At 44.0% G+C, this 23,092-nt stretch overlaps 1 protein-coding gene across 12 annotated transcripts in view; it reads right to left on the reverse strand.

Annotated features, from left to right (window-relative positions):
* Positions 1-23,092, reverse strand: part of MTUS1 (microtubule associated scaffold protein 1) — a 326,118-nt gene that overhangs the window by 272,646 nt on the left and 30,380 nt on the right. The window contains exon 2 of one of the 12 annotated variants that reach the window (XM_073583623.1): positions 5,340-5,521. The exons of 10 other annotated variants lie outside the window; for them this stretch is intronic. The gene's annotated coding sequence lies outside the window, so the exon portion shown is untranslated. Of the gene's footprint in view, positions 1-5,339; positions 5,895-23,092 lie in introns of those variants that run through there. One more of the 12 variants, XM_073583624.1, reaches the window with a different exon arrangement.

A 23,092-nucleotide genomic window follows, 5' to 3' on the forward strand; every position in this document is an offset into this window, starting at 1 on the left:
CTCTTCCTAACTTTCTGACCGCTCCTTCTGTGTTTTGTTCTCTGGCTCCACGTCATCTCGTCCTCCTCTCGCTGTCAGGGTACCTCAGGGCTCAGTCCTTAGCCCCCCTTCTCTTCTCTCTCTACACGACCCCAATTGGACAGACCATCAGCAGATTTGGCTTTCAGTACCATCTTTATTCTGATGACGCACAACTATATAAGTCATTCCCCGACCTTACTCCCGCTTACTACAAAACGCCAGTGACTGTCCGCAGTCTCCAACATCATGTCCGCTCTCTGAAACTCAACCTCTCCAAAACTTAACTTCTTCTGCTCTCGCCGTCTACTAACCTCCCTAAATCTGACGTTACCCTCTCAGTCGGTGACACCATAACAACACCCCGGCAGCAGCACCAATCTCTCCTTCACATCCCATATACAATCTCTTGCCGCTTACACCTAAAGAACATCTCTAGAATCCGCCCGTTTCTCACCATGGAAAGAAAAACCCTCATCATCATTGATCCTGGACTAATGTAACGCTCAATTAATTGGCCTCCCCGTTACTCGACTATCCCCTCTCCAGTCCATACTTAATGCAGCAGCCAAGGTCATACATCTGGCTAATCGGTACTCTGACACTTTTGCTCTTCGCCAGTCCTTACATTGGCTGCCCATTCATTATAGGATCCAATTCAAAGTACTTGTTCTCACCCTCAAAGCTCTCCACAGTGCAGTACCCCCTACATCTCCTCCCTCATTTCTGTCTCTCGGCCTAACCGACCGCTGGGCTCTGCAAACCACTTTCAACTAACCTCTGCACTAATCCGTACCTCCCACTCCCGACTCCAAGACTTCTCCCACGCGGCGCCAATCCTCTAGAATGCTCTACCCCAAGAAATTAGGACTATCCACAATTTGCATAGTTTCAGGCGCTCCCTCAAAACACATTTGTTCAGAGCGGCCTATCACGTTCACTAATCACAGTCATTCTATGTGTAAGTGTGCGTGTGTAGCCCATTCACCATCTCCATCCATCCCTCACTCCCTCAAGATGGCTGACCTTCATTGTAAATACACCATTGTAAATACACACCTGTACTTTATATCTCCCCCACCTCATTGCAGATTGTAAGCTCTCACGAGCAGGGTAGTCTTATTTTGCTTTAATTATTGTATTATTGTTAACGTTGTTACTTATGACTTGTGTTTTGAAACTGTTAAACTGTAAAGCGCTGCGGAATATGTTGGCGCTAAGATTATTATTACTGTCACAATAGAAAAATACATATTACACAACAAAAGCCATCGCTACAGGTCAGTCACAAATGGCGATTACTATGAGATTAGACACAAGGTCACAATCTGACAAGTAGTAACAACATACTTAGCATTACATTAGCGGGGCATGACCTTTTCTGTGACCCTGCTTGCGACAGTATTGTACCTGCATGAGATACTAGAACACTGCATCTTGGAGGAAATCTGTCAAGGTGAGTCAGTCAACGCCACCATGTCCCACTGATATGGAGAGGGTAATGGAGGTCTATAGGTGCAGTGTCATAGCAAAACCACAAGCCAAAATATATCTGCACGGTGACTACAGACCGTCAGTCATCTGCACAGCTTTGTGTTTCCATATGACCCTCCACTTCACAACCTCCCTATTACTTGTCAGCTACCTTGCCTCTCAAAGCCTCATTCACATGTAGTTTCAACAGAATTTTGTTCTTTTATCAGTGTTTCTCATCTGAGAAAATTGGACCGACTGATAGCGTCCTAGTGTAGTCTTTTTTTTTTATCAGGGTAAGACATTCATGGCATATGAAAAATCAGCCTTAAACTATAAGCAACCATGTGCCGATTCCTGCATTACAGTAATCTCCATGCGCAATATGATTTGTAGGTGTGAAAAATCAAGTTACAGCTGTCTGCCGCCTGAGCCACAGGCTCAAATGGCCTCATTATAGGTGCGGCCCTGTATATAAGTGATACTGCTGTACAGTGGGTATGGAAAGTATTCAGACCCCTTTAAATTTTTCTCTTTTACATTGCAGGCATTTGGTAAATTCAAAAAAGTTCGGCTCTTTCTCATTAATGTACACCCTGCACTCCATCTTGACGGAAAAAAACAAGTGTAGACATTTTTGCAAATTTATTAAATAAGAAAAACTGAAATATCATGGTCATATGTATTCAGACCCTTTGCTCTGTATTGAGTAGAAGCACCCTTTTGAGCTAATACAGGCATGAGTCTTCTTGGGAGTGATGCAACAAGTTTTTCACATTTGGATTTGGGGCAGGTGATGAGCAGTGCCTGGACTTCTCCACACATACCGCTTAGAATTATCAAAAAGTTCTATCTTTCTCTCATCAGACCAGAGAATCTTATTTCTCATAGTTTGGTAGTCATTCATGTGTTTTTTAGCAAACTATGGGGGCTTTCATATGTCTTGCACTGAAGAGGCTTCCGTCGGGCCACTCTGCCATAAAGGCCCGACTGGTGGAGGGCTGCAGTGATAGTTGACTTTGTGGAACTTTCTCCCATCTCCCTACTGCATCTGTGGAGCTCTGCCACAGTGATACTGGGGTTCTTCTTTACCTCTCTCACCAAGGCTCTTTTCCCACGATTGCTCAGTTTGGCTGGACGGCCAGGGCTAGGAAGACTTGTGGTGGTCTCAAACGTCTTCATTTAAGAATTATGGGGGCTACTGTGCTCTTAGGAACCTTGAGTACTGCAGAAATTCTTTTGTAACCTTGGCCAGATCTGTGCCTTCCCACAATTCTGTCTCTGAGCTCCTTGACCAGTTCCTTTGACCTCATGATTCTCATTTCGTCTGACATGCACTGTGAGGTCTTATATAGACAGGTGTGTGCCTTTACAAATCAAGTCCTATCAGTTAAATCTCAAAGTGGATCACAAGGAAATAGCCAGCATGTGACTTCTATACGAGTGTCTGAACAAAGGGACTGAATACTTATGACCATGTGATAGTTCAGTTATTTAATAAATTTGCAAAAATTTATACATTTCAGTTTTTTTTTTCCACTCAAGACGGGGTGCAGAGTGTACATTAACGAGAAAAAAAAAAAAGAACTTTTTTGAATTTACCAAATGGCTGCAATGAAACAAACAGTGAAAAATTTAAAAGGGTCTGAATTCTTTCCGTACCCACTGTATTACCTCACCTGAGATGGAGAATTAACACCCCACCAGACTAGTTTTCAGAGTAGTGTTGCCTTAGAACCTGTAAGCATGCCCTCCTGGTTGTAGACGACACCTGGCACCTGCAAGTCTCAGCACATGTGCACAATATTCTGCCCTCATGGGGCATACACTGCATTATGCGCATCTGCTCTGTGCATGGCGAGGGACGCAGAACGTCACACACATGCTTCGACACTTACAAAGCCCTGATGGTGATGTTGCCGCTGCACTGGATTTTAATTATGCACGGAATAATTGAAAGATCCAAGGTCAGACTAGTCCTGACAAATCAGCATAGTGAGAGAGAAATAAAGTTAGCCATTTGTCACAGAGATTAGGTTATTATTGCACATGAATGAGCTTATTATATTGCAGTTTGATCTAAGGTCATGGTAGTGGTTCAAGTGGTGGTTTACTATGGGAAGAGGAATCGATTGGCCCAGTTTTATGTTGCGATTGGACACAGGATGCAGAAAGATGGAAAAATAATTAATGTTCTTCTAGATTGTTCGGCATACTTTTTACTTTGGCAAACCAGCGTGTAAGGCAAACCAGACCTCATGTGTGGTCATATTAAGCAGTCCCGAATGAAGACTAAACCATTCCACAAACAAAGCAATGTAAAAATTCAGTCCCCAAAGGTCCCATCGCTGCAGGGAGCAACCATATGGCTTTTTTCACACGGTGCAGATTTAGCCTCATTTTCAGGTATTAAAAGCAAAATATATTAAAAACTGGGTAAGCAAAAATTTAATTGTGCACAGATTGAACTACACAGACCATCTGCGACATCTTGCGGACAAAATTACAAGTAATGATAAAAAAAAATAAAATTTGGACCCAGAGATATCCGGTAGGGTTGGTATTGGCAGAAGTATCTGATCATGGCCACAATTTGCTTTGCAGCCAAGTATTCGTACTGCAATCCCCTGAATACACTAAGGGGTACATTTAAAGTATTCAGACAGCTGACCCCCTGCTCCCAACCCCCCAAATCATGGTTAGCGCAACACAAAATGCAATAAAGTCTGTTCCTTGCTGCAGAAACAGCTGTGCGTATAGTCGCATTACTTGTGACACAGGACATTTCCCTGTCCACCTATGGACGCCGGACTGAAACGCGACGTGCACAATTCCGACATCAGTTGTGTCTGGCTCAGGCATAGTAGAACTTTAGACGTGAACCTGTCACAGAGTAATATTAATGATGGTAGTAAAAGTTGGACTTAAAAAGTCCTTTGGTTTAAATTTTTAATTGCAGAACTCTGAAAACTCTTGGATTCAGCAAGTCATTTGCGCCATTATTTAGTATGCGAGGCAGGGCTGGGATTCTGCAGAACTTTTTAGTATCTGCGTAGGTTCTCACTTTGGCAGCGCATTGCTAATAAACCATGCAGAAGTGTGCTCCAGAGCCTACAGCAATATCCCTGTGTGTCCGCTAATAGGTAGGGAGCTGGGATGGGAGGTAGTGCGCGTCACCAATCAGGACGGTATCTTCCCCTCTCCCAAGCACAACATCGCAGTTTGTGCTGACAGAGCCAAGTGTTGAAGAATTAGAATAGAAGTGCGGCAACGTCACCAGCACATCACTATACACAGAGAAAGGGGGCACAAAACATCTAAACACCAAGAGGCGACCAAAAAGCACATGCTCCCAGCTAACCCATAAAGTTATAGGTTCTGCAGCTCGCCCGAGATTCAGCATTTCCCATTATTTGCGCAGTAATCACTGACATCAATCCTCTCCAGTGGAGCTCAATTCAATTTTTATGATGAGGAAAGTCAGAAGAGCACACTTTCATCAATACCCAAGCCCATAAAAGCAGGCAGGGAAACACCAAAGAGTACGCAAAGGTCATAAAGACATCACTAAGCTTAAATGTGTTTAGGCTGTCACGTTACATAAGGAATTTACCAGCTTGTCCTTATGGGATTTATAAGATGTCCTACGGCAGCTACAAGGACGGTGCCCTTTGTCACTTTCTTCCAGCTATAGACAAGGGGCTGGTGCTGGGAACTCCAGGCACAGTGCAGACCTCGCTGTGGGGCCTTCGGATTTTAGTAAATAGATTCAGAAAGTCCCTCAAGGCTTCGTTTCCTTTCACAGCCATCCATGCCTAGCAGAAGGAACAGTGAAGTCTACTACTAACCTTCTGCAGGATGTCCTTGCTGGTCAGACAGAAGGACACCTTAGTGGTGGGGAGAGAATCTCCCTCCTCTGCAATCGCTGATGCTCCATACGAGAGGCACTGCAGTATTCCCAGCTCTGGACAGATTCTCCACAAGGCTCTTTTCCCAGGCAGCAGTATGCAGGCGAAGCTTTACTGACTTGCTGCAGGATTACAAAAGAATTTCCTTTAGAAAGGTTTGCCAGCGTTTAGTCATACCCACCGCCAGATCACTCAGCCCTTGGTTAGAGGAAAACCCTGACAAACGATGACTTCCATCCCAGGATCAAGGTCCACAGAGATGTGCAGCACACAGACCCACACGACAAAGTGGCCAATGCGGAGCCTATCCTCTCTGGACGAAGGGGGTGGAACTAGAGCGAAGGCATGTCAGCATTCCCAGTTGCCTAGCAATGACAAGGGACAGTCAGAGGAAAGCATGAATGAGCAGGAATGGGGGAAAAAAGTTTGAAAAGATGAAGATGATAAAATGGTCCAGATTCAATTTCTTCCTCTGTGCTGGAGACCCCCGGCGATCCAGCTTCCTCGTCAACTGTGTCTAATTATATTCTGCCTTGTACAGTCTTGTATAGAGGATGCACAGTCAGCAATTTTACCTCCCACAACTGTGGAGAAGACTTGGCATCCAAACGTCAAGACGTGTTATACAAGACAAAGTGGTGGAACGGAAGAGAATCTACAACTGCAGACGACCCCGTCTTCACATGGGACACAAATCAAAACTTTACAGAGAACCTGCTAGAACAACTTGATACTTTTTGTATACAAATTTATGCCCCCCCAAAAAAACATGCACAAACTGTAAAATAATAATAAAAATATAATAAAAATAAAATAAATTCTCTTTATTATTTATATATAGGTGATGCTTTACCGGACAGTTTTGGCCAATTAGAAATCACAACAGATGTAGTCAACAAAATAAATCATCTTAAAACCAGGTTCACACAAAAGATAGTTTTCTTAGACCAGTCAACCAATTGTGGATGGGTGCACGGAGTTGTGACATTTAAACAATTAAGTCCGCAAAACCGACAGTAATAGAATACAGACCATGTTGCTGCACTTTCCACAGACACCTTATGTAAAAAATAAATTAAAAAAAAAAAAAATCACTCATGCGCGCTGGCATATTTAACATTGGCAAGTGTGTGGTCCATGTGCCATGTATTGTGCGAAAGGAATAAAACCAAACTCCACCTTGGGGTGCCTTCACATTGGGCTTATCTTCACATTTATGTATATGGGTTGGGGACTGCGTCCGAAGCCCCTCCACGTAAAACGTGATTTGGACACACGCGCCAAAGGAGCCATAGATTATAGTGGGGCCAGCAGAATGAACTTGCGCTCTCCAGGCATCACTGTGGGACACCCACTAGAGGTGGACACCCAGACGTAGTAGACTCCATGTCTTTCAGACAGACTCAGCCTGAAAAACCGCTCACAAGAAATAAGAAATGAATGCCTATGTAAAAACGACTTCACCATTACTGTGCGGTGAGCACTGCAGTTTGTCTTTTACCAGATTCAGCCTTGCCCATTTTTGTGCATGGACTTTAGGTCTCACCAATCAACAAAAAAACGACAAATCGGCAATTCCAGGCAGCACAGCTTTAAAATGTAAGGTGATGTGCTTGGCAATCCATGATAATCACATAAGAGGTGGTTCCTCCGCACTGGTGATGGAAATAAGGAATATTCCAGGAGACACAATTAAAACTTGAGGCCGTTTTACTATCTACGTATGTTGAAATCATCCAATTTCTTCTTCAGGATACAAACAGGCTTAAGTAGGATGTACGTTGAAATTAAAGCGCCAAAACTGATAAGAGCACGTTATCGTTATGCATTACAGAACTCCACCAGGTGGGGGCATCCCTGTACTCCACTGCACCCTTTAATACCAGATAAGACCCTATATGCTCTTTTGTCCCCCAGCTTCCTTTTACTACTGGTAGCCATGATGAAACTGGTCCCTTACAATTGCTGATCAGTGAAGGAGGTCCTAGAAAACCCCATTTATTTTAAGCTAGCCTGCGATTGTGGGGTTCTATAAGCAACAAAGGATGTCGTCAGACAGCGCAACTCGACTGCAGAGGCGAGTATGAAGATTCTTAAAGCTTTATTCTCAAGATGAATTCTTGTATTAGCAAAAGATCTCTAAACCAGGGCTGTGTAGAGATGATGCTAGCAAGATGGCTGACATACACTATCTGGGGAAGGAGGGAGGGGTTACTTACAGTACATCTTGACTACAGGGAGAGAGATAGGACAAATTTAAAAAAAAATAAGGGGCAAGCCTGATTGCAAAGCAGTGACAATATAAAACTGTACGACTCCCAAACTGTGGGACATGACCCTATTAAACCCTGTTACCAGCTACTTATAACAGGCCACAACATTTTCACAGGGCTTAAACCTGCTCACAATGTAACCATGAATATTTCAGGTGTGCAGTGGCGATGTAGATATTTTAATCACTTCTCTTAGGCAGAAAAGTATTTGACAGTTAATACATAATTTCGTTTCCCAGCAGCATCTGCTGTGAGCCACTTAAGCACGGAGTAGTGGAAGCCCCATCCCTGCTGGGGTGACCCCCGCCTGCTTCTTTATCAGCCAGCATGGAGAACAGCTCCTATTCTGACAGCTGCAGCTCTTCCATTCTTTATATGATCAACCATTCATTGAGACCCGTATCATCCAGCCAACCTACATTTATATAGAAGGTAAGTGAACATAGCGCGATTCCTCTCTATGGGTAAATCCAGTGCTGCATCTGTGGGCACGAGAGTGCTCTTCTTCAAGGGATAAAAGGAGCCACATCCAAGCTGGTCACAGTCAGCACCTCACCTTCCTCCACTGTCTCCTTCCTCAGAAGTCAAGAGGGAGCCCAACATGCACATCTGTGCCAACAGCACAGCGTGGATGCAAGACAAGTAGACAGAAGCTGCCCCTTTAAGAGGTGATTCCGCCATACACTGGAATGTAAAATTATACCAAGTAAATAGTGCATGCACTTATTGCACAAGAGCAGACTCAGAGGAAAGTGAAGGAGGGGTGCGGTGTGCCGGGCTGTCACCGAACAAAGTTCAGTAGCCTGGGGCAGCACCAAGGTGGAGCCACCTCCGAGCATTGCTCAAAGTTTTGTCATATTTAAACTTTGAATCAAAACATCGACATCGATCAACTGAAATTCATTCCACGTATACAGTACGGAGGTCATGGCAGGTTACAGAATAATCACACTACAAACTGCCACTAACCTATCTGGAGATGGTCATGGTAAAGTGCCACAACTAGAGGAACTACTCTATAAAGAACTACATTAGGGAACGAGTCATAAGAATAAGACCCAATCATTAAATCATTTTTGTTAAATGTGTGGGAAGATAAATGAAATAAAAGATCAAACAAAATAAAATTAAATAAAAAATCAGCAGCAGCAGTATGAGTTTAGTATGAAGCCTATTGGTCAGTGTAAAAATTTTGAGATAGATATTTAATTTCATATTGGGACAATATGGAAAATCGTAAAGAAATCCTGTAAATACACCCATACTATTTTCTTCAAGATTTTCCATATCATCCCAATATAAAATTCGCTCTCAATTTTCACACTGGCCAATAGGTTTCATACTAGACTCCTACTCATTAGGCTTTTCACAAGTCTCATCACAGACAGGATTTATAATAAAAGCAGGGCTGGTTTTAGGCAAAGTGGGGCCCTAAGCAAAGTTTAAAATAAGGCCCCAAATGCTGACATATTGCACATCACACAGAAGCATTTCATTTGTATTAACACGCGCTGAGTTCAGGACACTAAATGAGTGTGATCGACAATATTGAAGTCGTTCAACACTTGTTTCCCGGCCTCGTTCCACCATCTGAGAAAGAATGATGGGAACAGAAGAATCACTAATGGATCACTAACAGATCACCATACAGTATCATGTTATCAGTAACACATCTACAGTTTATACCCCATAGTCCTCCATATTGTATAATACGCTCCCTATAGTCCTCCATATTGTATAATACACTCCCTATAGTCCTCCATATAATATGTGCCCCATAGTCCTCCATATAGTATAATACACTCCTCAGTCCTCCATATAGTATAATACACTCCCCATAGTCCTCAATATAGTATAATACACTCCTCATAGCCCTCCATTAAAATACACTACTCAGTCCTCCATATAGTATCATACACTCCTCATAGTGCCCCATATAGTATAATGCACCGCCATAGTTCTTCATATAATCTATTCCCCATAGTCCTCAATACAGTATAATGCAGCCCACATATAGCATAACGCAGCCACCCCACAGAGTATAACGCAGCCCCGCCATACAATAAAATGTAACCCCCACAGAATATAATGCAGCCCTCCTCTTATAGTATAATGCAGCCACTCTCCACAGAATATAATGTAAACCCCCATAGAATATAATGCAGCCCCTCCATAGAATACAATGTAGCCCTCCTCATATAGTATAATGCACCCCCATAGAATATAAAGCAGCCCCCATAGAATATAATCTATCCCCCCATAGAATATAATGCAGCCCCCATAGAATACAATGTAGCCTCCTCATATAGTATAATGTAGCCCCCTCAGAGTATGATGCAATCACCACCCCATAGAATATAATGTAGCCCCCATATTATAAAACACAGCCTCCCCCATAGAATATAAAGTAAAATATACCCCCCTTGATATATAACACAGCCGCATAGTAAATAGCCCAGCACCGCATGCTCTATAGCCCAGCATCGCATATAGCCCAGCATGGTATACAGCCCAGCACCACATGGTATATAGCCGGCCCCCCAAATGTCTCCCAGTCCAGTACTCACACTGATATATTTAAAAAAAAAAAAAAAAAAACACTCCTCTCCTCGTGCCCACGCTGCTCCCAGCTCTTTCTCCTGCTCTGCCTGGCACATAGTGAAAGCGCGATGACATCATTGCACACCCGCTGTGTGTCAGAGGCGGAGCGGGGAATGATGGGAGAGGGAACGTCGGGCTGACGCTCTCGTCCATCATTGCTAGTTTGAACTGTACCACCTGTCGCCGGTATAGTTCAATGTGGCAGCGGGGGGAGTCGGCGCCGGGGGCAGGCGGGCCCCCCTGCCTCACAGGGGCCCCATAGCTAGCTGGGGGACCCTATGCAGCTGCCTGGTCTGCCTGACCCCAACGCCGGCCCTCAATAAAAGTAAACCACCTCTACATACAGTATGTAACAGGATACAGCATCCAGATAAGGCAATGTCACACCTCACCTCCTCCTCCTTCCAATGATCTCTGCTTGTGATCTCTTGCATATAAATAAATAGGGATTGAGTCAGTCTATTGCAGCTTATGTCCATGAGAACAGTAGAAGACTAATATTAGGCCTAATGGCTGGCATGAATATTGCAAGTTTTTGATTTACTAAAGATGGTAATATGACAAAAAAATAAAGGCTAGAACATTTACATAAGAAACCGGATTTCAACAGGTCATTTTCTGATAAATTCTCTTTAAAAAGAATCTGTCAGTAGGATCAACCCTTCACGGCAGACTATATGGGCATGTAGGTCATAGGTTTCTGAATAAAACAATACTTGATATCTGATCTGATGTCTTACTCCAGAGAAAGCCACATTTATTATGTAAATGTGTAACTGAGCTGTTATGGGATAAATGCGGGAACAAGAGACTTCCTGTTTCTACATAGAGCAGAGAAAACAGAAGAATTAGCTGGGTAGAAAATCAAAGTGAGCAATAGTAAGTACACAGTACTGTATAATTTGATTGCAATATATTAAAAATATAAAAACTTTGTGGAAAGTTTTTTTTAAAATAAGGGATGAAACTAGCATGAGACTTGTAAAGACTGACAAATCTGATCACCTGATCTACATGCCTCAAACTGTTAACGCCCCCTTTCATTTATAATAATCACTGGAGTCAGATTCTCAAGATCAGAGTCCGACCCAAAGCTCTTAATAGTTCATATACATATTAAGAATAATGTGGATTTCTCCAGAATTAGACAGATGATCACAGATATCAACGGTATCATTTTATACAGCTTCCTATAACCTACATGACCTACGTGATTCTAGTGACAGATTCCCATTAAATAGACCATGGCCCCGATTACCAAGAGTGGCAATTTTCTCTCATTGGTCTTGATGAGAGGGCATTGTGGCTCCAGATGCTCCTGATTAAGACTAGGGTCACACACACCCCACCACATTTTCTTTCATTGCGACAATTATGTTGATCACAGTGTGATCAGATTTCCTCGGATGAGGATCAGATGAAAAAAAAAAAAGTCTCCATTCTGTCAGTCCGTGAAAATTTCACTGTATTCAGATGTTATCCGACTGCGGTCAGATGTTTTCCATGGATTCTGACTGGCATGGCAGAGTGAAATCCAAATTTTAACAAAACTAGGCAAAATTGGTATTAAAAAGTCAAAAGTTGGTAACTTTATTTTGCAAAACTCAGCACTGCCAAATTTTTTTTTTTGCAACTATTCAAATTGATGACATTGACATAATCCCTTTGCTGTATCAGGCCCATTAAGTCCTATTTGGGAAAACCCCCTGAAAGAAGCTTATTAAAAAGGGTTGTCTACTACGCGGACAACCCCTTCTGAATTCCTAGTGTTAATGCCTTTAGTAAAATAACAGCTATACTTAACTCCTGTGTCAGCGCCATTTCAGCAGTGCTATCACTAGCTCTCCCAGGGATCCCATGGCAAAGGCCTCAGGGATCCCATGACACAGGCCTCAGGGATCCCATGACAATCAGCACTGCCATCACTTCCCCCTCGTAGGGTCATAAATTACATCCAGAGGAATATTTTACTGGGGGAAAACACAAGGATTCAGAAAAAAGTTGTCCAAGTAGTGGAGAACCCCTTTAAATTTATGTAAACAAAGTTGTTTCAATGAAAAATATAAAATCATTCACAATAAGTATATTAAATCTTTTCACAACATAAAATTAATTAATTTTTCTCTAAAGACGACACTGGTTTAAATCTATAAGACTTTTCCGAAAAATTTTTGATGATAGGCCATTGTGATGGGTGGGGGCACAATGGAACAGATACAGCAAGTATTCCCGTCCTTTAATCCATTGAATAACCATGTAAAATCCATGAAGCAGACTAAGAAAATACCTAAGGGCACTCTATAGGACCACATATCAGGCAGACCTCAGTAATGATGAGAATAATTAACGTTTGACTCGTACGTAAATACTACAGCGACTCTTGCCTTCTGACCACAAAGATTAAGCAATTAAAGGATAAGTTGTCCGGAAGCATTTAAAAACTTTGATATATAAACGGGGAAAAAAAACATCTCCAAACGTATATACAAACTAGTTTAGAGCTAACAAACTAATCTGAATAGCATGGTGGATAATGCAGCATATACAGTTTTTAGTCCACAACTCCACATTCTTTATACCTTTAATAAAAGCCTGATGTCATCACGTACGGCATCTTTGTATCTAGGGTTAGGCTCCTTTACAGGTTTCTCAGCCAATAGCAACAGACTGCAGAGCGGGGCGATACAGAACACAAACGGGCAAACAAAATAAAGAGCAGTAACGTAGTAACAGTCGGAAGACAGAAGAGCCTATTTACGTGTGGGGCCACATGGACTGTGTTCAGGCACCGTGCCAGCACCATGATTAGCTGACAGCCACGTCACGTGGCCGCATACCAGCCCGAGCAAACATCATCGTAACCAGCGCACGGAAAATACTGCAAGATCATATGTAAAAAGGGACAATCAGATCCTAATCTGCAGGTCACCCAGAAGTGAGGCCTAGATTGTCAGCACCGCATTAACATTTCATTAGCTCAGATGGCCGCGCAGAGCAGCTTTTATTTCCTTTCCTTGCCTCACGGTACATGCTGCGCACTCACGGACTTTTCTGGCTGTGTAAGTAGTAGTTGTGGAAAGGTCTCGATTCCCTGGGATTTAATGGAGACCTTTCATTTGCCATAATTTTTTTTTTCCAGGTGTAGTATAAGCCACTGATCTCCCAATTCTGCCAGCGTTTATTTTTTATTCCTGCGCCTTTCCATCCCCGAGATATGATCCTTCTTCCCTGTATAGAATCGAGCCTTTTTAGTAAACAGGGTGTAGCTTTCAATAAGACACCCACAGAGAAGAGATGACCACACCCTCTTGGCAAAAAAAACAAAAACTAGATCTATACACAGGGAAGACACATATATCAGAAAAGGAGAGGCACAGGAAAAAGAAAAAAAAAAAAAATGCAGAATCAGGATAACAGCGCCATTTACACCAGGTAAAAATAAAACACAATATTAGGCGGCGGAATTCTCCCTCTGCACAGGAGGGATCCCAAAGCCTTGTCTTCTCCTGCAGTCCCCCATTCAGTCTCGACCACAGTGGATGCTGCTCAGCAGATATGTCGGTCTCAGCGTCTTGTTACCCCTGCATCTCCAGGTTCAGCTATGGTAACTAGCCATAGACCGTAGCGAGCAGTCGTTCCTGAGGCTAAGTCCAGGATTCGCTCTACTGAACATGCTCATGAGGTGGCGACCACTCATTGGTGGTCGGCCATCACCTACTCAGGTCCTGTGCCGGTTCCAGATTGGCCCGCGAGGAAGGTCCTGTCTGATAGGCACAGTCAATAAAAGGATCTTTGGGGCACCCGTCTGTGCGCGAAGATCATGCGTATTTGCTGTGTGTGTGTGTGTGTGTAGGTGCGACAGTTACGTTTGTCGCTAATAGCGCCACGAGTGTGTCTCTAGACAGGCAGTGTAGGGTAGGAACTCCCATTTGAACTTGGTGTCTGCACCGGGCGTCCTCAGGCCCAGGCTCAAAAGCCACTGTGTGTCAAAGCGGGGTCAATCACCAGCGTAGTAGGGGGTGAGTTATAGGGACCCCACTAGCATCAATTCCACTATGCTCCTGTGACGTCCAACAGGGCATAGCTTAGAGCGCGCTCAGTTTTTGTACTGCTCTGTGGGTTAATAGTCAGGCACGTTGCACTCTGTTCACACTTAGTGACGTTTAACTGTGTTTACTCGTGGCTACGCTCCGCCATTGCGCTCTAGCTGCGTTTTTTCCATCACCGCACGGTGGACCCCGGGGGTTGCGATCGCACCTTCTCATAACTTACACTTGGTGAGATCCGCAAACCCCCAACAACGTATTTTTGTATTGTACGGATCACATACATATTAAAGACTAATATCTATGCCATCTATACTATATGCCATAATAGGTTGAGGGCTTTGTTATCTTCTTAGGACCAAAATTAAGATTATATAATTCATCAATCTTTCCTTACAGGTGTCCACTATTGTATTTGTGTATATGCTTGTAATATTAGCAGTTTGTGAACATATACAGTTGTGGCCACAAGTACTGACACCCCCGCAATTCTGTCAGATAATACTCAGTTTCTTCCTGAAAATGATTGCAAACACATTCTTTGGTATTATCTTCATTAAGGCCTGTTTCACATTAGCGCTTTTTAAGCGCACGCACGGCCGGGGGTAGCTCCGCCCCCGAGCTGGCTCTCTGCCCGGCGTGCCCGCCCCTTGCTTGTAGCGCCGCCTACTAGCGGACAGCGGCGCCTGCGATCGGCGCACCCTATCTTTAGCATAGGGTGCGCAGATCGTGCGCAGGCCGTGCGCTAGTTGCGCTTTGACCTGCGCTGCGCACTTTTGACGGTGCGCCGTGCGCGCCAAAATCCGAAAAGTTTGATTTTGGCGCGCACGGCGCACCGTCAAAAGTGCGCAGCGCAGGTCAAAGCGCAACTAGCGCACGGCCTGCGCACGATCTGCGCACCCTATGCTAAAGATAGGGTGCGCCGATCGCAGGCGCCGCTGTCCGCTAGTAGGCGGCGCTACAAGCAAGGGGCGGGCACGCCGGGCAGAGAGCCGGCTCGGGGGCGGAGCTACCCCCGGCCGTGCGTGCGCTTAAAAAGCGCTAATGTGAAACCGGCCTTACCTTGTCTTAAATGAAAAAACACAAAAAAGAGAATGAAGCAAAAAGCAAAACATTGATCATTTCACACAAAACTCCAAAAATGGGCCAGACAAAAGTATTGGCACCCTCCCTCAGCCTAATACTTGGTTGAACAACCATTAGCCAAAATAACTGCGACCAACCACTTCCGGTAACCATCATTGAGTTTCTTACAATGCTCTGCTGTTATTTTAGACCATTCTTCTTTGGCAAACTGCTACAGGTCCCTGATATTTGAAGGGTGCCTTCTCCAAACTGCCATTTTTAGATGTCTCCACAGGTGTTCTATGGGATTCAGGTCTGGACTCATTGCTGGTCACCTTAGAAGTCTCCAGTGCTTTCTCTCAAACCATTTTCTAGCGCTTTTTGAAGTGTGTTTTGGGTCATTGTCCTGCTGGAAGACCCATGACCTCTGAGGGAGACCCAGCTTTCTCACACTGGGCCCTACATTATGCTGCAAAATTTGTTAGTAGTCTTCAGACTTCATAATGCCATGCACACGGTCAAGCAGTCCAGTGCCAGAGGCAGCAAAGCAGCCCCAAAACATCAGGGAACCTCTGCCATGTTTGACTGTAGGGACCGTGTTCTTTTCTTTGAATGCCTCTTTTTTTTCTCCTGTAAACTATGTTGATGCCTTTGCCCAAAAAGCTCTACTTTTGTCTCATCTGACCAGAGAACAGTCTTCCAAAACGTTTTAGGCTTTTTCAGGTAAGTTTAGGCAAACTCCAGCCTGGCTATTTTATGTCTCAGGGTAAGAAGTGGGGTCTTCCTGGGTCTCCAACCATACAGTCCCTTTTCATTCAGACGCCGACGGATAGTACGGGTTGACCCTGTTGTACCCTCGGACTGCAGGGCAGCGTGAACTTGTTTGGATGTTAGTCGAGGTTCTTTATCCAACATCCGCACAATCTTGCGTTGAAATCTCTTGTCAATTTTTATTTTCCGTCCACATCTAGGGAGGTTAGCCACAGTGCCATGGGCTATAAACTTCTTGATGACACTGCGCACGGTAGACACAGGAACATTCAGGTCTTTGGAGATGAACTTGTAGCCTTGAGATTGCTCATGCTTCCTCACAATTTGGTTTCTCAAGTCCTCAGACAGTTCTTTGGTCTTCTTTCTTTTCTCCATGCTCAATGTGGTACACACAAGGACACAGGACAGAGGTTGAGTCAACTTTAATCCATGTCAACTGGCTGCAAGTGTGATTTAGTTATTGCCAACACCTGTTAGGTGCCACAGGTAAGTTACAGGTGCTGTTAATTACACAAATTAGAGAAGCATCACATGATTTTTCGAACAGTGATAAATACTTTTGTCCTCCCTCTTTTTTATGTTTGGTGTGGAATTATATCCAATTTGGCTTTGGGACAATTCTTTTTGTGTTTTTTCATTTAAGACAAATTAAATGAAGATAATAATACCAAAGAATTTGTGTTTGCAATCATTTTCAGGAAGAAACTGAGTATTATCTGACAGAATTACAGGGGTGTCAATACTTTTGGCCACAACTGTATATATATGCAATCTGTGCTACATATGATTGACATATAGGGAATTATGCTATTTATTTCTGTAGCTCATCTTGAATGTATAGTGGGTGTCCTACATTCGGGAGATATTTTACATATGGGACAGACATCTAATAAAATTATTGTGCTCCCTTCTTTAAAAAGGAAATGGCAGATCTAATTAAATTTATTGTAGCACTAATATATTTGGCAATGCAATCTCATTCATCTTATACCACTACTCATGGATGCATACGTTCGTTCCCATGCAGCACGTCACACAGACGCGCCCCATGCATGCGCTGTATCCGGCTTGTGGCGTTGTGGGCAAGACGCATTGCCGTGATGTCGGGTGATGACGTATGTCCTCCCCTTCATCATGCACGGCGCGCGCCTGCTTACTCCCCCACGAGGCGGGACAACATGCTGGGAAGCACACCGATCGGTTGACGGACTCCCTTCACTTATCTTCTAATTTCTGTGCTCTCCACGTCACAGACGCGCCCCATATATGTGCTGCTTCTGGCTCGTGGTGTTGTGGGCGGGACGCGCTGCCGTGGTGATGTCAGGTGATGACGTATGTCCGCCCCTTCATCATGCACGGCACGCGCCTGCTCGCTCCCCCACGGCATGGGGCGGAACAACAAGATGGGAAGTGCGCTGATTGGCTGACGGACCCCCTTCACTTATATTTAACTTCGTGCCCTTTACATTTTAACTACGCCTCCTGACGAAATCGAGGACGGTAAACACGCGTCTGGGCTTCAGCGCACCTCGTGGACACCTCTGCACTCATTTGGGATCATGGCACAAGGTATTTTAACTGATCTAATTTAGCTTGGCTATATTGCAATATCCGAATGCGGCCATAACCTGAGTCAGATAATTAGACCGCTTATATTGCTCACTGATGCTACATTGGGCATTCTCCATGTAGGCTTACATTATTGCACTACTGGGGATCGCAGCTGATATATATTTGGGACACCATTTTGGGTCCCATTATCTATACTTTGAGGATACCTAGATAGAGCATGCCTAGATAATACTTCTTACCGAAATCAACTGCTTATGTACCATTTGATCTTGGCATTTTGTCTGAGATATCAGACTTAGTTTGTATAGACCTAGTGCTGTTACTATTGTATTTAGAATTTGAATATCTATTATTAACTACCTGATTCTGTGCAGGATATAGTCCTGAGACGCTTTTTCTGTCTGGCATCATATTTGTCATCTTTTTTATGCCATTTTTTAAGTTGCTATACTTCATCTACCTCAATCTAAACACTTTGTATGTCAATATAATATATGTGCAATAAAATTTATATTAATGTATTAAAACCTCTCTTATGGTGATTTTCCTTTATTCATTTGATCATTATTTACATGATTTATAGCCTTAATTTTTTAGGCATGTAAATGAGATGTGCTTTTTTGCCCTTTCCCTTTTTTTGGTTGTAGCTTGAGGCCTGAGAGGTATATCCGTTTGGCCACGGAATTGTTTTAGGTTGATAACGTATTTATGGCAAATGAGGAGTCCTTTAAGTGTGAACAAGACAGCAATGAGCAGCTGTATGACAAGTGACCAAAAAGAGAAATACTATGTTGGTGGTGGTCTAATCGCTAATCTCTTGCTAGAATTAGAGACCCTGGTCTCATACCACGATCAATCGGGGAAGAGACCTAAAGGAGCGGTGGTTGAGAATATTTGCTGCAGCTCTACTGAGTATCTCCAGGATAAAAGAAAGGGTCCAAAAAAAGAAAACGCAAAACAGTGTCACGCATATGATATTTTACAAGCAGGCGCACCAAACATTGGACAGGTATCAAAGTCAAAAGGTGTATTCATATAGGAGACCAAAATACAGGAGAGCAGAGAATCAGATCCAGCATGGAGTAATATGCATGGGAGTTCACTGGTTTTATGTAGCACATGCAGAAGAGTAGATCTGACAGAGGAGGGACTGACAACTGCATACACTAGACAAAAAAACAATAGTAAAAGGAACTACAGTATGTGCATGTGTTATCCATAGCGTGTTAGAAAATTGATGACATGTTCAATACTTCAAGTACAATGGCCTATAAAAAGGCATCTCACTGCCAAGGTGCCACACAAGACACCTCTCTCATGATGGATAAAAACCAGTGAGCTGTCTCAAGACTATCATGACCTGGGGGCCATTATCCACTGGATGGAGCAATATATGGGGCCATTATCCACTGGATGGAGCAATATATGGGGCCATTATCCACTGGATGGAGCAATATATGGGGCCATTATCCACTGGATGGAGCAATATATGGGGCCATTATCCACTGGATGGAGCAATATATGGGGCCATTATCCACTGGATGGAGCAATATATGGGGCCATTATCCACTGGATGGAGCAATATATGGGGCCATTATCCACTGGATGGAGACAAGGTGATTTTCTGGATTTGTTTTCTCATTTTGTCTCATAGTTGTGGTCCACCTATGATGTCAATTACAGGACACTCTCGTCTTTTTAAGTGGGAGAACTTGCACAATTGGTGGCTGACTAAATACTTTTTCCCCCCCACTGTATTGCAAAAAAATTTAAGTGGTTTCCATAAATTTGGCATAAAGTTAAAGAGGCTTCTTTAATTCCCCCCTTTTACCTCTTTTTTTGCACAAAGTCATAAAATGTTGCAAGTTAGTCTTCAATATCACAAAAATAATGTCAAACAGATTAAGGTACTTTAGGGTACAGGAGCACAATTGCACAAAACTGTTTCAAAATTTCGAGAAGTGATGAATTAGACAGAAAAGCCTTCATAAGGAAAACCATGCCAACATTGTCATAAGAAAAGCAAAAGAGGCAAAAAAAACACAAAAAAAAAAACACGCAAATAAAGTAACTACCCATTTTTATTCCATAAAAAAGTCGTAGTTACTCACCGGTTAACGGTATTTTTCAGAGTCCATGAAAGCACCACCTGAGAGAGGGGATCCACCCTTCAGTAACAGGAAATCCTACAGATACATAAGGGCAGCACCTCTCCCACGTATCAGTTGGTTTACAGAGCACAAGAGGACCACCAAAGTTAATAGCATAATTTATGTACAATACTTTACACAACTATTCATTACCAGTGTACATATAAGAGGAAGACGTGCACACCCAAATTTAAACTAAAGGGAGGGAATATACGGGTGCTGTCAAGGACTCCGAAAAATATAGTTAACCGGTGAGTAACTACGACTTTATTCGGTCGTCCATGATAGCACCACCTGAGAGAATTACAGATAGTAATAACTTTAGGGAGGGAATACAGCCTGCAGAACCCTGACACCAAAGGAGAGGTCTGAGGAAGCACCCAGGTCTAGTCTATAATGGTTGTAAAAGGTGCTCGGAAAGGACCAAGTAGATGCCTTACATATTTGGTCAATCGAGACTTCCGATCTCTCTGCCCACGAGGTTGCCATGGCCCTGGTGGAATGCACCCTCGGCTTGCCAGGAGCCGGTTTGCCTTTTGAGGTGTATGCTAATGAAATGGCCTCCCTAATCCACCTCGCTAGCGAGCTTTTTGAAGCCCTAAGGCCCTTTCTAGTGCCCGATAGGAGATAAACAAGGCATTATCTATCTCCAGGGGTCGGTAACTGCCAGGTACTCTAGGAGACATCTCCTAACGTCTAGAGTGTGTAGTTTCCTTTCCTTATCGTTCGTGGAATTAGGGAGAAAGGATGGAAGGACTGTCTCCTGAGTTCTATGGAAACTGGAGGCTACTTTAGGCAGGTATGCTGGATCGGGTGTAAGAATTACCCTGTTGTCCCTGAATTGTATGTAGGGAGGAAGTCTAGATAACACCTGGATGTCACTTAAGGTACTGTCACACTTAGCGATGCACCAGCGATCCTGACCAGAGATATGACGCGGTCAGGATCGCTGGTGCATCGCTAAGTGGTCGCTAGTGAGCTGCCACACAGGCAGATTTCACTAGCGACATCGCTGGGGACGGGCGTCGCTACTTACCTGTCACACCAGGCGATCCTGTGTCCTCCCGCCCGGCTCCACGCGTCGCTCGTCGTCACAGCAGGAATCGCCGCAGGAAGCTGACGAGAAACGGTCCAGGACGTTCTCACGCGATCAGCGATAAGCAGCGGGGGAGCGGGTTGTAGGTAAGTATCAGACATAGCGATATCGCTAGCAATATCGCTATAACATCACAAGTTATAGCGATATTGCTAGCGATATCTCTTAGTGTGACATGCCCTTTACTCTACGGGCTGATGTCAACGCTACCAGAAGAGCCACTTTAAGAGACAGGTTTTTTGTGGAGGCTGATGAGATAGGCTCAAATGAGGACTCTGTCATGGCCGTGAGGACTAGGTTTAGAAACCATGGCATAAATTTCTTACTACCGGTCTGGACCTGCCTGTTGCCTTAATAAACCTATTGATCCAATAGTTAAGGCTGACACCTGTACTTTAAAGGGTGCTGGTGGAAAGCCCCATGTCCAGACCTCTTTGTAAGAATTTTAGGATCTGCGCTATCGGTGTGGACTGCCCAGCTACTACCCCTGAAGGAATCTTTTCCAGATCCTAACGTAGATTTTGGTTGCAATTGGTTTTCTGCTTTTGAGCAGGGTGTTAATTAGGGCTGGGGAGAAACCTTCCTCCTTTAGTAGTGCCCGTTCAAAACCCACATCAATCAGATGTAGGCCAGCCACCTAAGGATGGTAAACTGGGCCCTGGGATAGGAGATCTGGGATGTTTGGTAGGACCCAAGGATCGGACACCGACATGGTCCTGAGGCATGAGAACCATGCCCTCCTGGGCCAAAACGGGGCGATCACTATAATCCTCGCCTTGTCCTTCCTGACTTTCCTCATCACCAAAAATCGAAAGGGGAACAGCATCCACTCCAGGTGAAGAGATAAATATCTTTTATTCTGCCAAAGATAGATACTAACCTATCTTTGGCAGAATAAAAGATATTTATCTCTTCACCTGGAGTAGATGCTGTTCCCCTTTCGATTTTTGGATATACGTTGGTCCCTTTGGGTCCCGGGAACTTTTGAACGTGCATCCTATTTAATTCGTGTGCTGTTGGCTGTTTCTTTACTACCCCTGATGATGAGGAAATGAAGAAGAGACAGGGGAGGGAAGGCGTATGCTAGCCCGAAGTCCCATTTGATCAGAAGAGCATCTACTGCCAGTGGCTTCTCTCTGGGATTTAGAGAGCAAAACTGAGGCACTTTCCTGTTCTCTCTGGTGGCGAAGAGGTCCACTTCTGGCTGCCCCCATTTTTGTACGATCAGGTCGAAGATGGAGGTTTTTAAGGACAATTCCCCTTGTGTTAGAAGGTTGTGGCTTAGGAAGTCCGCTGTGGTGTTTTCTTTTCCTTTTATGTGCAGAGCTGTTAAAGACAGAAGATGTTGATCTACCAATTGAAACAGCCGCTCTGCTACCTTAATCAGGGGTCTGGAACGAGTCCCACCTTGGTGGTTGATGTAAGCCACGGTGACCTGATTTTTGGAAAATATTCGAACATGGTGACCCTGTAGATACACAAGAAGGTTTTTAACTGCCTGCTCTACGGCTGTTAGCTCTTTCAGGTTGGAGGACATTTCCAACTGATGGTAATCCCATAGGTCCTGGATTAAGACCTCCCCCATGTGGGCTCCCAACCCGTAGGGCCTGTGTCTGTGGTGACTACCCAGGTTACGTTATATTCCCAGGGCACCCCTCTGGCTAGATTCTATTCGTCTAGCCACCAATCAAGGGATTTTATAGCATGTTGGGACAAAGTCAACTGGCCTTCTAGATAACCGCCCAGGATTTTTTGATGCCGTAAAACCTCGCTCTGTAGCACTCTTGTATGGAACTGGGCCCACCGAACCGCGGGGATGCAGGATGAGAGAGAACCCAGGAGGGAAATTGCCTTCCTAAGAGACATGGTGGGGTTATTGGAGGCGCTCAAGACCTGATGTCGCAGGCGAACTAATTTTTCGGGTGGAAGACGACACTCCTGATTCTGCGAATCTAAGATTAGGCCCAAGAACTGCTGAACTTTCATGGGCTGTAGATGGGACTTCTTAATGTTTAGTAGCCACCCTAACCGTTCCAGAGCTGATTTTGCTTTTTTGCAATTGATCCAGACAATGGCCTGCTGTTCTGCTTACAATAAGGAAGTCATCTAGGTAGGGGAT

The sequence above is a fragment of the Dendrobates tinctorius genome, unplaced genomic scaffold (genome assembly GCF_039654945.1).
Source record: "Dendrobates tinctorius isolate UK_male_01 unplaced genomic scaffold, ASM3965494v1 ptg000079l, whole genome shotgun sequence".
NCBI classification, from domain to species: Eukaryota; Metazoa; Chordata; class Amphibia; order Anura; family Dendrobatidae; genus Dendrobates; species Dendrobates tinctorius.